Source organism: Halichoerus grypus, chromosome 4 (assembly GCF_964656455.1).
Source record: "Halichoerus grypus chromosome 4, mHalGry1.hap1.1, whole genome shotgun sequence".
Lineage (NCBI taxonomy): Eukaryota > Metazoa > Chordata > Mammalia > Carnivora > Phocidae > Halichoerus > Halichoerus grypus.
Window position 1 is genome coordinate 95,440,376 of NC_135715.1, and position 15,233 is coordinate 95,455,608.

General features: G+C 43.8%; 1 long non-coding RNA gene across 1 annotated transcript in view; it reads left to right on the plus strand.

The window, feature by feature from the left end:
- The window catches only part of LOC144381606 (uncharacterized), a 31,986-nt gene that overhangs the window by 16,018 nt on the left and 735 nt on the right, over positions 1–15,233 (plus strand). The window contains exon 2 of the long non-coding RNA XR_013447086.1: positions 14,905–15,162. This is a non-coding gene — a long non-coding RNA (uncharacterized LOC144381606). The remainder of the gene's footprint in view (positions 1–14,904; positions 15,163–15,233) is intronic.

Here is a 15,233-nt window from a genome sequence, read left to right on the forward strand (position 1 = left end):
ACCTCAACCCTTAAAAATCCCACCTCTCTTGCGAAAGCAAAGGCCTCTGGCAAAGACCCTTGGTCTGGAGCTGAAAGTTCTCCAGAGTCAATGATGAGCATAAAGACAACCCAGTCCCCCCAGGACCCCACGCATACCGGGCTCATCTCAGCATGGATCCACCGCAAGCAGGCTACTGAAGACTCTGCGCAGTTCAACAGTCTGGGGGCTCTGGGTCTGTTCCCACCCGAGTCTTAGTCCCTCTGGCTCATCTTGCCACTTGTTGGGCCCTTCATCAGAAGAAGGGATAGAAGCAGAATAAGGCGTGGAAGGAGAGGCATGCATGAAAGAGAGTGGTAAGCAGTTCACAGGAAGGCAAAATTGAGAAGGAGGGCTATAATGAGGTCTGGAATCACCTCCATTCCCCCTGTAGGCTAATTTACATACCGCACCCTGCCCTGAGTCCCGAGGACAAGGTGATTTAGCCTCAGATCCTGTAACATTCTAGAAAGACCAATAGTTGCAATTTTGAACTCCCCAGGAGCAAAAGAGAAAAGTGCTTAAAACACAAAATGAATCCAAGAACTCCAAGGCTCTTAATTTGGAAAGGTGAATTAGGAAATGGCATGAAGCATACATAAGAAAAATAGATCAAGACAAGATGACACTTGGTAAGTTCAATATATAGATTTATAGGATGAATACAGAGAGCCATCAGGAAATATCCTACAATTTGTTGCTTGTTCGTGAATTTTATGTATGTTTTTAAAGATTTTACTCATTTATTTATTTGAGAGAGGGAGAAAAAGAGAGAGAGAGCCTGAGCTCTCAGGGGAAGGGCAGAGGGAGAGAGAAAGAATCTCCAGCAGAGTCCGTCCTGAGCACAAAGCCAGACTTGGGGCTCCATCCCCCATCCTGAGACAATGACCTGAGCCGAAAACCAAGAGCCTGACACTCAACCCACTGAGCCTGAGCCACCCAAGCGCTCCTTGTTGGTGAGTTTTAGCTGCAAAGTTTTGAAAAGCATGAATTATTTGGAAAAAGTACAGATTCTGAGAAAAATCCCTCACTCCTTGTTCTGCCTCACACTCCTGGATGAAAATCCCAATTTTGCCCATGATCCTTGAGGGCAGAGGTATGATTTCCGGAAGCCCTAGACTTTCATTCTGGGGGGCCACTATCTGGTTCTGAGATGACTTCAAATTCCTGCTGCAGTAGAGGCCCCTGTGGTTCCTGTGTTCCTGCTGTGATGGGGGAGGGGGCGGAAGCAGTTGGGGGGGGGAGGAGGGGAGCAGGAGGGGGAGAAATTGCCTCAATGAACTTCCGAAGTGGAAAGCAGGGAATAATGCTTTCAAGTCACCAGGATCACACTGACTGGGCTCCTCTTGGCCCCCTTGCTTTCTGCACCCTGCCCCACCCCCCGCCTCGCTCTCATTTTGATCTTTCTTTTTGCTGGAATGTGACTTCCTATGGGTGGGATTATCATGCCTCTTCCATGGGCCTTCTTGGATGTTTTAATTTCTGATCCCAACACATTTCAGGCACACTTTTATCTCATGAAGTCTGAACTTTTTTTCTGGCCCTTACAGAGAGTCTGGTCTCTGGATACTCTTAAAGTTCAGGCAAACTTGACTTTTACCTTGAAAAACATAGTTTATGCAATGGATCATTTTCCTTGTATGAAATTTTTCTCTCCGTCTCTCCGGGTTACAGAGAAAGCAGAGGGCTTTCAGGTTTTCTTTCTTTGTTGGGCACCCACTTTTCCTGCAGCCTCTCTACATACTTCTTGACCTGAGGCTTGGTTTGCCAACTGATCAAAGAACAAAGTGGGATCTCTGGAGCCTGAAGATGTGGGCGCCGGCGCCAGCTCAGCGGTGGCCAGCAGAGTGCCCTTTGGTCAGGACACTTCACTGCTCAGCACAGTCCTCCTGCACCCTTAATAAGGGAGTGACTACCTCGTCACTGTCTGTTCCAGATGACACCCGACAAGTTAGCGTGGTGGACTCCTTCCCCCTTCCTCTCTCCCTCCATTCTCCCCCTTTCTTCCCTCACTTCCTCTTTAAGCTACCATAGTTGACACCCAGGTCTCCTTTTTGGCCTGAAGGACTTGTTCCGTCCCCTGGGGCTGCTGCCACAGATGGTCCTCCACCCCCAGCTCCTTCTGGAGTTGCCTCCGCTGAGGGAGTCCCTCGCCCAAAGTCGCAGCCCCTTCCGGGGGCAGCCTTCAGCCAGGATCAACACAGACTCTCAAGTCCTGGCCCCCTTTGCCCAACTCGAGACTCGGAAGGGTCAGTCACAGCTTCTGAACCTGGCAATGGGCTTAGCTATGACATTAGCGAGATCAAGGTTCAGCTGTTCCCTCAGCCCAAACCTTCGTTCATCCCCAAAGGAGATGTTTCCCCCTATGTCACACCTGATTAACCTCCTGCACACTAATCTCCACCTCAGCGCCTGTGTCCCAGGGAACCTGACCTGCAACAACCGCGAGAAGACATGATTTGATGGACAAAAAAAGAAATACACATGAAATAGATGGGTAGCAACACAAGACGATGACTAATAAAGAATCATGAGCTACCATTCAAACAACACATTCACAGGAAAGCACTGATGGGCTGCAAGCCCTGAGGGGAGGCTTCCTGGAGGAGGTGTGGTAAGAGCTGGGACTTGCCCAGGGGTAGGATTTGAAATGGACCAGGAATGGCACAGGAGGCTTCAGGTAGAGGAAATTGCTCGAATGATTTGAGAAGGAACATCCCTAGTTTGTGAAATAGGAGTTGTACATGAGCAAAGCAGACACCATTTGTTGTGGGGTGGGAGGGAGCTAGGTATAGGGCTTGGATAAGCTCGACTGTGGTTAGACATCAGATTTGGAAGAACTCTGTCCACCAGACAGAGACATCCAATACTCAAAAGTGGTGAGGAACAAGTAGGCACGCTGGAGCAGGATTGGGACACGTGAAGCATGCTTAGGTACCGGTGACTCTGACTGTTAGCACCGGGGGGGCAGAGATTTCATAATACTTGATGCCAGTAGTTGAAAATCACTCCCAATTTGACCTGATTTTAACAAAAATTCACTAATTTTTAAGTTGTTGTAAAGGAGAACAATGACCCAAATTTCACGACAGGTATAGCTGGTCCTGAACTTCTGGCTGTTCCATTGCAGGTACACTTCCCCTCCTGGGCTGTGGGCACATTATGATGGGAGTCTGAGAGAGGGCACCGGGCACGAGCCACCGTGCTTGCCCCCTTCCTGGGTGTGTGTGTTTAGGAGGATTATTTTGCCAGCAGTTTATACAATTGGGTTAGCGTTGGGACAAGGTTGGCGGAAGGAAACAAGGTGGGTGACAAGTTCACTGATGTACGTGGGGAGGGAAGGGAGCTGGGACTGAGGCTGGGGCAAGTGTTGCAGCATGGATCAAAATCTCATTCCTTTTTATGGCTGAATAATATGCAGTTGAAATGTGTAAACCACGTTTTGTTTAACCATGCATCTGTTGGTGGATGCTGGGTTGTTTCTGCCTTCTGGCTATTGTGAACATGGGAGTGAGTGTTTGAGTCCCTGTCTTCAATTCCTTTGGGTATACACCTGGTGGTGGAAAATACACCTGCTGGGTCATATCGTAATGCTGTGTGTAACCCACCGAAAAGCCACCAAACCTGTGGTCCACAGCCCATGTACCCTTTCGTTCTCCATCAGCAACGTATACAAGTTAGGTTCTCCACATTCTCACTCACACTTGATATTTTCCACTTTTCAAACTGTGGATATCCTAGTGGATGTGAAGTGGTAGCTCATTGTAGCTAATATTTGATTCTTAATTGCAGAAATTATTTTTGCATATTTCTGTTTCCTTTCTTTGCAATAATTTAGTAAATTAGCTTTGTTTCTCTTACTCATGGTCTTGTTGGGTTTTTAGTGTATATCTTTTTGGAAATAGATACAAATTAAATCACGCACAAAGGAGCAAAGTAAAAAATTATGAAAAGACTTAACTGCTTTCAAGGAGCTCACATTTTGTGTTATGAAGCTCTCCATTCAAATTGCTTTTCACTTGGGGCACCTGGGTGGCTCAGTTGGTTAAGCGTCAGTCTTTGGCTCAGGTCGTGAGCCCAGGGTCCTGGGATCGAGCCCTTCATTGGGCTCCCTGCTCAGCCATGAGTCTGCTGCTTCTTCTCCCTCTGCCCCTCTCCCTGCTTGTGCTCTCTCTTGCTCTCCCTCTCTCAAATAAATAAAATCTTAAAAAAAAAATGCTTTTCGCTTCCCAGATGATCTTGTCATGGAAGATTTTCTTGTTTTCTCTGTTTTTTCTCTTTTGAATGTTTTGTGTTATGCCTCTACGGTCCAATGGGGATTTTTCTGTTTCCTGAGCAATCAGACAGTTGAACTCATCTAGTCAAGAAAGCTGCTAGTCCTTGTTGTCTTTTTGGGGTAACATTTATATTCTGTTGGCCAGATATGTGGATCATAGTGTTCTTTATTGAGGATGAAATGATACAGGGCTATGGAAGTTACTACAACCAGACCCACCCTTACCCTGCCATGACTGACTCCATGACAAAATCTGGAAATTCTCAGATTGTCTTTCTTTAAAAACTTCCCCAAATACTAGCCATTACTTCCATTAAGGACTTCAGGAATGGCAATCACAGTGGAAAATAAAAATGCTTTCTTTTCTTTCCTTTCTTGCATGTTTTGAATATGAAATGGGGGAAAGCTGACCTTTGGGTGCTGTTTCCAAATCTTTAAAAAATTATACCAGCATATAATAATTTTAAAAAAGCATTTGACAAATCTAACACCCTTTCAAGATAAAACACTCAATCAACTAGAATTAGAAGGGAACTTCCTCAACATAAGCAAGGATAGAGATGAAAAACCCACGGCTAGCATCATGTTCAATGGTGAGAGTCAGAAAGCTTTTCCCCTAAGATTAAGAAAGATGAAGATTCTCACTGTCACCACTTCTGTTCACCATGGTTATAGCCACAGCAATTAGATGAGAAAAAGAAATGAAAGGCACCCATATTAGAAAGGAAGCAAGTCACAGATAACATGATCTTACATGTAAAAAACTCTAAAGAATAAAAAATATTAAAAGTTAATAAATGAATTCATCATAGTTGCAAGTTACAATATCAACATGCAAAAATGGGTTATATGTCTTTCTTTTTTTAAGATTTATTTTTGCAAAAGAGAGAGAGAGAGAGAGAGCCTGCATGAGGAGGGAGGAGCCAAGGGAGAAGCAGACTCCCCAGTGAGCAGGGAGCCCAATGCGGGACTCGACCCCAGGGTCCCCAGGGTCGAGGCAGACGCTTAACCGATTGAGCCACCCAGGCATCCCACGTTATATTTCCATATACAAACAACTGGGTGATTCAAAAAGGAAACTAAGGAAAAAATCCATTTACAATAGCATCAAAGAAAACTTTAGGAATAAAGTTAACCAAAGAAGTGTGAGACTTGTAAATGAAAACTACAAAACATTGCTGAAAGAAATTTTAAGAGAACTAAATAAATGGAAAGACATCTTGTGTTCATGTATTAGAAGACAATATTGTTAAGATAGAACTACCCCAGTGTGATCTACGGTTTCAACGCAATCCCTCTGAAAATTACAATGGCTTTTTTGCAGAAATGGAAAACTTAATCCTGAAATTCATACTGGCTCTCAAGGGACCCTAAATAGCTGGAACAATTTTGAAAAAGAGCAAAGTTGAAGGAATTCTCGAGTTCAAAGTTACTACAAAGTCACAATAATCAAAATAGTGTGGTACTGGCAGAAGGATAGACAATAAACCATCAGAATAGAGAGTATAGAAATAGACCCATATATCTATGGCCAACTGATTTTGATAACAATGCCAAGACCATTCAATGGGGAAAAAAGCATCCTCTTCAACAGATGGAGCTGGGACAACTGAATCTCCACACATAAAAGAATGATGTTACATCCTTACCTCACACCATACACAAAAATTAACTAAAATGGATCAGAGACCAAGATGTAAGAGTTAAAGGTATAAAACTCTTAGAAGACTTGGGATCATCCCCTGCCTATTTTCAGACCACAGTGCTTTGAAACTAGAACTCAATCACAAGAGGAAAGTCGGAAAGAACTCAAATACATGGAGGCTAAAGAGCATCCTACTGAAGAATGAATGGGTCAACCAGGAAATTAAAGAAGAATTAAAAAAATTCATGGAAACCAATGAAAATGAAAACACAACTATTCAAAATCTTTGGGATACAGCAAAGGCAGTCCTAAGAGGAAAGTATATAGCAATACAAGCCTTTCTCAAGAAACAAGAAAGGTCTCAAGTACACAACCTAACCCTACACCTAAAGGAGCTGGAGAAAGAACAGCAAATAAAGCCTAAACCCAGCAGGAGAAGAGAAATAATAAAGATCAGAGCAGAAATCAATGAAATAGAAACCAAAAGAACAGTAGAACAGATCAACGAAACTAGGAGCTGGTTCTTTGAAAGAATTAACAAGATTGATAAGCCCCTGGCCAGACTTATCAAAAAGAAAAGAGAAATGACCCAAATCAACAAAATCATGAATGAAAGAGGAGAAATCACAACCAACACCAAAGAAATACAAACAATTATAAGAACATATTATGAGCAACTCTATGCCAGCAAATTAGATAACCTGGAAGTAATGGATGCATTCCTAGAGATGTATCAACTACCAAAACTGAACCAGGAAGAAATAGAAAACCTGAACAGACCTATAACCACTAAGGAAATAGAAGCAGTCATCAAAAATCTCCCAAAACACAAAAGCCCAGGGCCAGATGGCTTCCCAGGGGAATTCTACCAAACATTTCAAGAAGAATTAATACCTATCCTTCTGAAACTGTTCCAAAAAATAGAAATGGAAGGAAAACTTCCAAACTCATTTTATGAGGCCAGCATTACCTTGATCCCAAAACCAGACAAAGACCCCATCAAAAAGGAGAATTACAGACCAATATCCCTGATGAACATGGATGCAAAAATTCTCACCAAAATACTAGCCAATAGGATCCAACAGTACATTAAAAGGATTATTCACCACGACCAAGTCGGATTTATCCCTGGGCTGCAAGGTTGGTTCAACATCCGCAAATCAATCAACGTGATACAATAGATTAACAAAAGAAAGAACAAGAATCATATGATCCTCTCAATAGATGCAGAAAAAGCATTTGACAAAGTACAGCATCCTTTCTTGATCAAAACTCTTCAGAGTATAGGGATAGAGGGTACATACCTCAATATCATAAAAGCCATCTATGAAAAACCTACAGCGAATATCATTCTCAATGGGGAAAAACTGAGAGCTTTCCCCCTAAGGTCAGGAACGCGGCAGGGATGTCCACTATCACCACTGCTATTCAACATAGTATTGGAAGTCCTAGCCACAGCAATCAGACAACAAAAAGAAATCAAAGGCATCCAAATTGGCAAAGAAGAAGTCAAACTCTCACTCTTTGCAGATGATATGATACTTTATGTGGAAAATCCCAAAGACTCCACCCCAAAACTGCTAGAACTCATACAGGAATTCAGTCAAGTGGCAGGATATAAAATCAATGCACAGAAGTCAGTGGCATTCCTATACACCAACAACAAGTCAGAAGAAAGAGAAATTAAGGAGTTGATCCCATTTACAATTGCATCCAAAACCATAAGATACATAGGAATAAATCTAACCAAAGAGGCAAAGGATCTGTACTCAGAAAACTATAAAATACTCATGAAAGAAATTGAGGAAGACACAAAGAAATGGAAAAACGTTCCATGCTCATGGATTGGAAGAACAAATATTGTGAAGATGTCAATCCTACCTAGAGCAATCTACACATTCAATGCAATCCCCATCAAAATACCATCCACTTTCTTCAAAGAAATGGAACAAATAATCCTAAAATTTGTATGGAACCAGAAAAGACCCCGCATAGCCAGAGGAATGTTGAAAAAGAAAAGCAAAGCTGGCGGCATCACAATTCCGGACTTCCAGCTCTACTACAAAGCTGTCATCATCAAGACAGTATGGTACTGGCACAAAAACAGACACATAGATCAATGGAACAGAATAGAGAGCCCAGAAATGGACCCTCAACTCTATGGTCAACTAATCTTTGACAAAGCAGGAAAGAATGTCCAATGGAAAAAAGACAGTCTCTTCAACAAATGGTGTTGGGAAAATTGGACAGCCACATGCAGAAGAATGAAACTGGACCATTTCCTTACACCACACACAAAAATAGACTCCAAATGGTTGAAAGACCTCAATGTGAGACAGGAGTCCATCAAAATCCTAAAGGAGAACACAGGCAGCAACCTCTTCGACCTCAGCCGCAGCAACTTCTTCCTAGAAACATCGCCAAAGGCAAGGGAAGCAAGGGCAAAAATGAACTATTGGGACTTCATCAAGATAAAAAGCTTTTGCAAAGCAAAGGAAACAGTCCACAAAACCAAAAGACAACCGACAGAATGGGAGAAGATATTTGCAAATGACATATCAGATAAAGGGCTAGTATCCAAAATCTATAAAGAACTCATCAAACTCAACACCAAAAGAACAAAGAATCCAATCAAGAAATGGGCAGAAGACATGAACAGACATTTTTCCAAAGAAGACATCCAAATGGCCAACAGACACATGAAAAAGTGTTCAATATCGCTCGGCATCAGGGAAATCCAAATCAAAACCTCAATGAGATACCACCTCACACCAGTCAGAATGGCTAAAATTAACAAGTCAGGAAACGACAGATGTTGGCGGGGATGCGGAGAAAGGGGAACCCTCCTACACTGTTGGTGGGAATGCAAGCTGGTGCAGCCACTCTGGAAAACAGTATGGAGGTTCCTCAAAAAGTTGAAAATAGAGCTACCATATGATCCAGCAATTGCACTCCTGGGTATTTACCCCAAAGATACAAAAGTAGGGACCCGAAAGGCTACATGCACCCCGATGTTTATAGCAGCAATGTCCACAATAGCCAAACTGTGGAAAGAGCCAAGATGTCCATCAACAGATGAATGGATAAAGAAGAGGTGGTATATATATACAATGGAATATTATGCAGCCATCAAAAGGAATGAGATCTTGCCATTTGCAACGACGTGGATGGAACTGGAGGGTATTATGCTGAGCGAAATAAGTCAAACAGAGAAAGACATGTATCATATGACCTCACTGATATGAGGAATTCTTAATCTCAGGAAACAATCTGAGGGTTGCTGGAGTGGGGGGTGGGGTGGGAGGGATGGGGTGACTGGGTGATGGACACTGGGGAGGGTAGGTGTTCTGGTAAGCGCTGTGAATTGTGCAAGACTGTTGAATCTCAGATCTGTACCTCTGAAACAAATAATGCAATATATGTTAAGAAAGAAAAGAAGAAGAAGAAGAATGTAGCAGGAGGGGAAGAATGAAGGGGGGGAAATCGGAGGGGGAGAAGAACCATGAGAGACGATGGACTCTGAAAAACAAACTGAGGGTTCTAGAGGGGAGGGGGTTGGGAGGATGGGTTAGCCTGGTGATGGGTATTGAGGAGGGCACGTTCTGCATGGAGCACTGGGTGTTATGCACAAACAATGAATCATGGAACACTATATCTAAAACTAATGATGTAATGTATGGGGATTAACATAACAATAAAAAAATTTAAAAAATAAAAAAAATAAAAAAAAATAAAACTAAAAAAAAAATAAAACTCTTAGAAGACAACATAAAGGAAAATCTTCATGATCTTAGCATTGGTAATATTTTCTTAAATATAACACGAAAGGTACAAGCAACCAAAGAGGGGCGCCTGGGTGGCTCAGTAGTTAAGCGTCTGCCTTGGGCTCAGGTCATGATCCCAGGGTCCTGGGATCAAGTCCCACATCGGGCTCCCTGCTCTCTGGGAAGCCTGCTCTTCTCTCTTCACCTCCCACTGCTTGTGTTCCCTCTCTCACTGTGTCTCTGTCAAATAAATAAATAAAATCTTAAAAAAAGAAAAAAATTGGTAAATTAAACTTAAAATTAAAAATTTTTGTGCATCAAAAAACACTAGTAAAAGACAACCTGCAAAATGGGAGAAAATCTTTGCAAATGACCTATTTGATAAGGGTCTAGATTCTAAAATAAAGAACTATTTCAACTCAACAACAAACAACCATAAAGACAACCCACTTTTGATCCGAATGACCATTTTTCCAAAGAAGATACACAAATGCTAACAAGCACATGAAAAGAGGCTTAAATACATTAGTCACCAGGGAAATGCAAATTAAACTCACAAGATACCATTTTACACCCACTAGGATGGCTATAATTTAAACAATGAAAAATAGGGGTGCCTGGGTGGCTCAGTCATTAAGCATCTGCCTTCAGCTCAGGTCATGATCCCAGGACTCTGGGATCGAGCCCTACATCGGGCTCCCTGCTTGGCAGGAAGCCTGCTTCTCCCTCTCCCGCTCCCCCTGCTTGTGTTCCCTCTCTCACGTTCTCTTTCTCTGTCAAATAAATAAAATAAAATCTTAAAAAATAAATAAAAAATGAAAAATAACAAGTATTGTCAAGGATGTGGAGAAATTGGAACTCTTAATCTTTTCTGCCAGAATGCAAAATGGTCCAGCTGCTGTGGAAAACGATCATGGTTCAATAGGTCTGGGGTGGAGTCTGAATTTCTCATTTCAAAAAGCTCTCAAGTGTTGTTGGTCCATGGTCCACACATTGAACGATAAACTGCTAGGGTAATCTAGGAAGATATTTACCTCTCAGGGAAAAAAAAAAGAGAAAGAGACTGAAAGAGAAACTTGCCTTCCTTCTTGCTTTTGGATATTGTCACGTGAAGCTGGGATTCCTGGAGCTGCTGTAACCTTTTTGCCACCATGAGGAGAAAAAAAAGGAAACCATAGAGAAGATCACACAGAGCAATTAATGACCAACCCTGAATCCCCAAGCCCTAGACTTCTCGTTAGATGATGGAGAAAAGCCCTTTATACTTTAGGCCCTTTTGGGGGTTGAGTGTCCTATCACAGATGAAAGCCCCCAACAGACACAGTTCCACTCTCTAGTGAGCGTGCTCCCTGGAGGAAGAGGGAGTGACATGGGAGCTGTCCACCTGCTACATCTGAAGCTGGTGTCAGGTTCCGTGTTTCTATCACACAGTGAGGATCTCACTTGACTGAGTGTGAGACAAACATTTTCCCCCATTGGAAATGACCTCTAAAGTCAAGACAGTCACTTCACCTGTCCTCTTAAAAAAAAAAAAGACAACTGGGGTGCCTGGGTGGCTCAGTCCTTAAGCATCTGCCTTCAGCTCAGGTCAAGATCCCAGGGTCCTGGGATCGAGCCCCACGTGGGGCTCCCTGCTCAGCGGGAAGCCTGCTTCTCCCTCTCCCACTCCCCCTGCTTGTGTTCCCTCTCTCACTGTCTCTTTCTCTCTGTCAAATAAATAAATAAAATATTAAAAAAAAAAAAGACAATCACTTCACCTGTCCTCCAAAAAAAAAAAAAAAGTCTGTTTCAGGAGAAACAATCAGTTTTGTTTGGATTTACTGAGAAGTATTATGTCAAATCTCTAATCAGGCATGCAAAATACGGCCAAAATGAACCTAGCATTGATGACCACCAACGGTTACTCAAGAGACATTCACGCTGTATTTTTTGGGTGATTTAATGAATTTTCTAGGGAAAGTTTAACTATATAAGTTTTCTACATTATGGCCTGAATTTGGAATCTAATTTCTATTTAAAATGTAATCCCACTATTATTCTATTTTTTCCATAAAATGGAATGGCAGATCCAGAAAATCTATCTTATCCTCTTTTTTTGTAGATGAGTGAACTGAGGGCCAAAATGGTGAAATCCCAAATCACACTAGTCCAGGACTCCTGATGCCCAGACCAGTGCCTTGTTTCATAAGTAGATTAAGTTATTACTGCATTTTTGGTATATCGATTCACTTAAAATACAAATTTTCTAATGATAAAGAAGCAGTTACAATTGCAGACAGACAACCGGGTCCTGAATGTTGATAGGAAGGAAAGCGAACCAACATAGAAGGTGAAGAGAGGAACGTATGCAGAAGTATGGAATAGAGAAAGTCAATAAACTAGAGAAATCCCGGAGGATGAGCTTCCAGCCTGGAGGTTCGTTTTAGGCTGTAGCAGGGACAGGCAGAACGGAGGTGACCATATAGATGCACCAACACTGGGTTTCCGGGGTTGGGCTTTTACCAAAGCAGGGGGGCATGCGCAGTACCTGGAGGCTCTTGAGAAGGAGGTGAGACTTCTTCAGTCAGTAATCTTCTCCCAGGTCCTCCTTCAGGTGTGAAAACAAGCAGAGGGGACTCCGCTCCTGATGATATTTGCGTTTGTCTGCTTCCCCTCACCGTGCAACCACCTATCTGATGAGGGGCTGTGTTACCATGGGGCACGGAGGGGGCTGTGGGCACAGGACGGCCTTTGCTTAGCCCCCACCCCCACCCCTGGGCTCATTCAGTGGTGTTCTTCCTTGACTCCACCACCTCTGTTGACTCACGGTGCAGAAAACCTAGTCTCTTTCCTGCACGTTGCATTGGTCTGAGCGGATGGGCCCCACGTTCTTAGCCAAATACATTTATTTTCATTAAGACAACATAAACCTAAATATTCCCCACTATTTTGGTGGCTTTCCCTTCCAAGTATATCTGAAACTTGTAATTTTTAAATATATATTGAATTCACTGAGGGCCCAAAGAGAACACAAAGGCAGGAGTAGAGCAAATCGCCCTCTCCCCGTTTGAGCTGGGCCACTCATCTTCTCCTGCCCTTGGACCTTGGTGCTCCTGGTTCTTGGGCCTTCAGACGTGGCCTGGGACACACACCACTGGATCCCCTCCAGGTCCCCAGACCTCAGGAATGGGACTGAGCCGCACCACCAGCTTTCCTGGGTTTCCAGTTTGCAGATGGTGTATCGGGGACTTCTCAGCTCCCACACTCGGGTGAGCCAATTTCTATAATAAATCTCTTTAGATAGGTAAGTAGATAGATAGATCTATCTCAGTCCAGCAATTCTACCCCTAAGTATATTCCCAAGAGAAATGAAAACTTATGTTCACACAAAAACTTGTTCAAATGTCCATCGCAGCATTGTTTATAATAATCAAATAATAATAAATTGTTTATAATAATCAGATAATCATCATCAAAATAAGGAAACCACCCGAGTGTCCATCAATGGAGAACCAGATAAATAACATGTGGTTATATTCACACCATGGACTATTATTTGGCCACAGGGAGGAATGAAGTACTGATCTGTGTGACAACATGGATGAACCTTGAAAACGTGCTAGGTGAAAGAAGCCAGACACACAGGGCCTCCTGTTTTATGATTTCACTTTGATGAAAGATCCAGAACAGGCAGATCGATAAAAACAGAATGTGGATAGTGGTTGCCAGGGCCTGGGGCAGGGGGACATGAGGAGCGACTACTAATAGGTACTGGGTTTCTCTGAGGCGGAGGAAATGTGCACACATTGGTTGTGGTGGTGGTTACACAAGTCTGTGGGTGAAAAACACTTTAAATGTGTGAATGGTATGGTATGTGAGCTACATAGTAACACAGATCTCAATAAAAGTACTGGACAGTGTTCAAAGGGAGGCGACTCCTCCAGCCCCTCAGACCATGTCTCACTCACCCTAGAGTGGGAAAGCCCTCCAGTTCCAGCTGCCGTCCTCCGACTGGCCCCACTTGGGTATTCTGGGGAGGGGGGGGGTTCTCCTGTTCTCAGGTCCATCAGCTGCTGCATTTCCTCCTGCACTTTGCCGAGAACAAGCAGGTGTTGTGGCTGTTCCGTGCTTTGCGCCCACCCCCCCGCTTGTATTTTGGGGACACCTGTCATCTATGTCTGTTGTAATTATTGTCTGCGGCTTTTTAGTTTTGCTCTCTAGGGGCTCCACTTTTATGTGGGGGTTCAGAAAAATCCAAAAATGATCCTGGCATCGCTGTCACCATCTTCCCAGAATTCCTGTAGAAGATCTTTGCGAAGCCCTTCTTTTTTGATATGAGTTTCAACTATCTCCCTCCCTCCCTGTTTACATGCGTCTTCTGTCATTTGAGCTTTTGGGATGGGTGGCTTGGAGGTGAGGGTTGGGGGGGGGGAGTCGGGGTGATCTGCAGCTTTCCACTCCGTGTTGTGTGAGTGGGAGGCTGCACTCTCCAACCCCCCAGGGAATGCATCCACCCCGCCCCCATTTTTAACAGCCTCGAGGCTTGTGGAACAATTTGGACTTTCTCAGGTTATTAATATTTTCTCCTGGGCTTCTTCCATAGTGCAATTCAGTTCACCTATTGCTCAGAAAATATTCCTATGGAAACCTATTCAGGCATGTGAAGCAGGTTCTTAAGAGGTGAGGAGAAAGATGGGACAGAAGCAGAAGCCTCCAGCCATTTGGTCCCCATTTACGGCCCCCAGGCCCTTGAAAGAGTTAAGGGAAACACACACACAAAGGTAAGTTGCTGTGCTTTCTGTTGCAGATGAGAAAGGGCGACCCTGACTGGATTTGTCAGAGAACAATTCTCTAAGGCATGGACTGGCGGTGACTTTAATTCCAGGCCACATTGGGGTTTGTAGAACTGTCTGTCAGGAGGCCACTAAATGTCTAATTTGGGGCCAACACATAGCTTGTCTTCAAGTTTCTTCAATTCCTGTGGAGTTCCATTAACATTTGACCCCAGTTTTTATGGCTGTGAAACACGGTCTCAAGGCTGAATACAGGAGCCCAGGTTTTTGCAGCTTCTCTTTTTTCAAATGGTTGCCAAGAATCCTGAGATGTGCACTTGTACAAATAAGTCCTTCAACTGGCAATGGGGGGGGGGGCGGGGAGACGGTACAGAGAACGAAGTTGAGGCCACTGCTCACATGGTTTCTGACCTTGTTTATTCTCCTCAGTCAAAGCAGTGGCCCTGGTAGCCGTTAAGGACTGGTGTCAGGGCTGCAAGCCGGACCTAGTGTGTCCCTGCCCAGCACCAGCAGCCCCGTGAGGACTCCGGTTTCTCCTATCTGCATCTGCAGACACCAGCCTTCCCTCTCCTGCGGGAGGAAAGCCCAGCTCAGCCGGCCTGGGAGTCCAGTGAGAGGGACGGTGCCCTGGCTTCCGGCTGAGCGGGACAGTGCGCTTTCCAGAGCAACAGAGAGATGGTGCCATACGTAAGTGGCTAGGCCATTCACTGAAGAGCTATTAGTCACCCTCTCTGAGCTTCCTTTTCCTCTCTGTAATG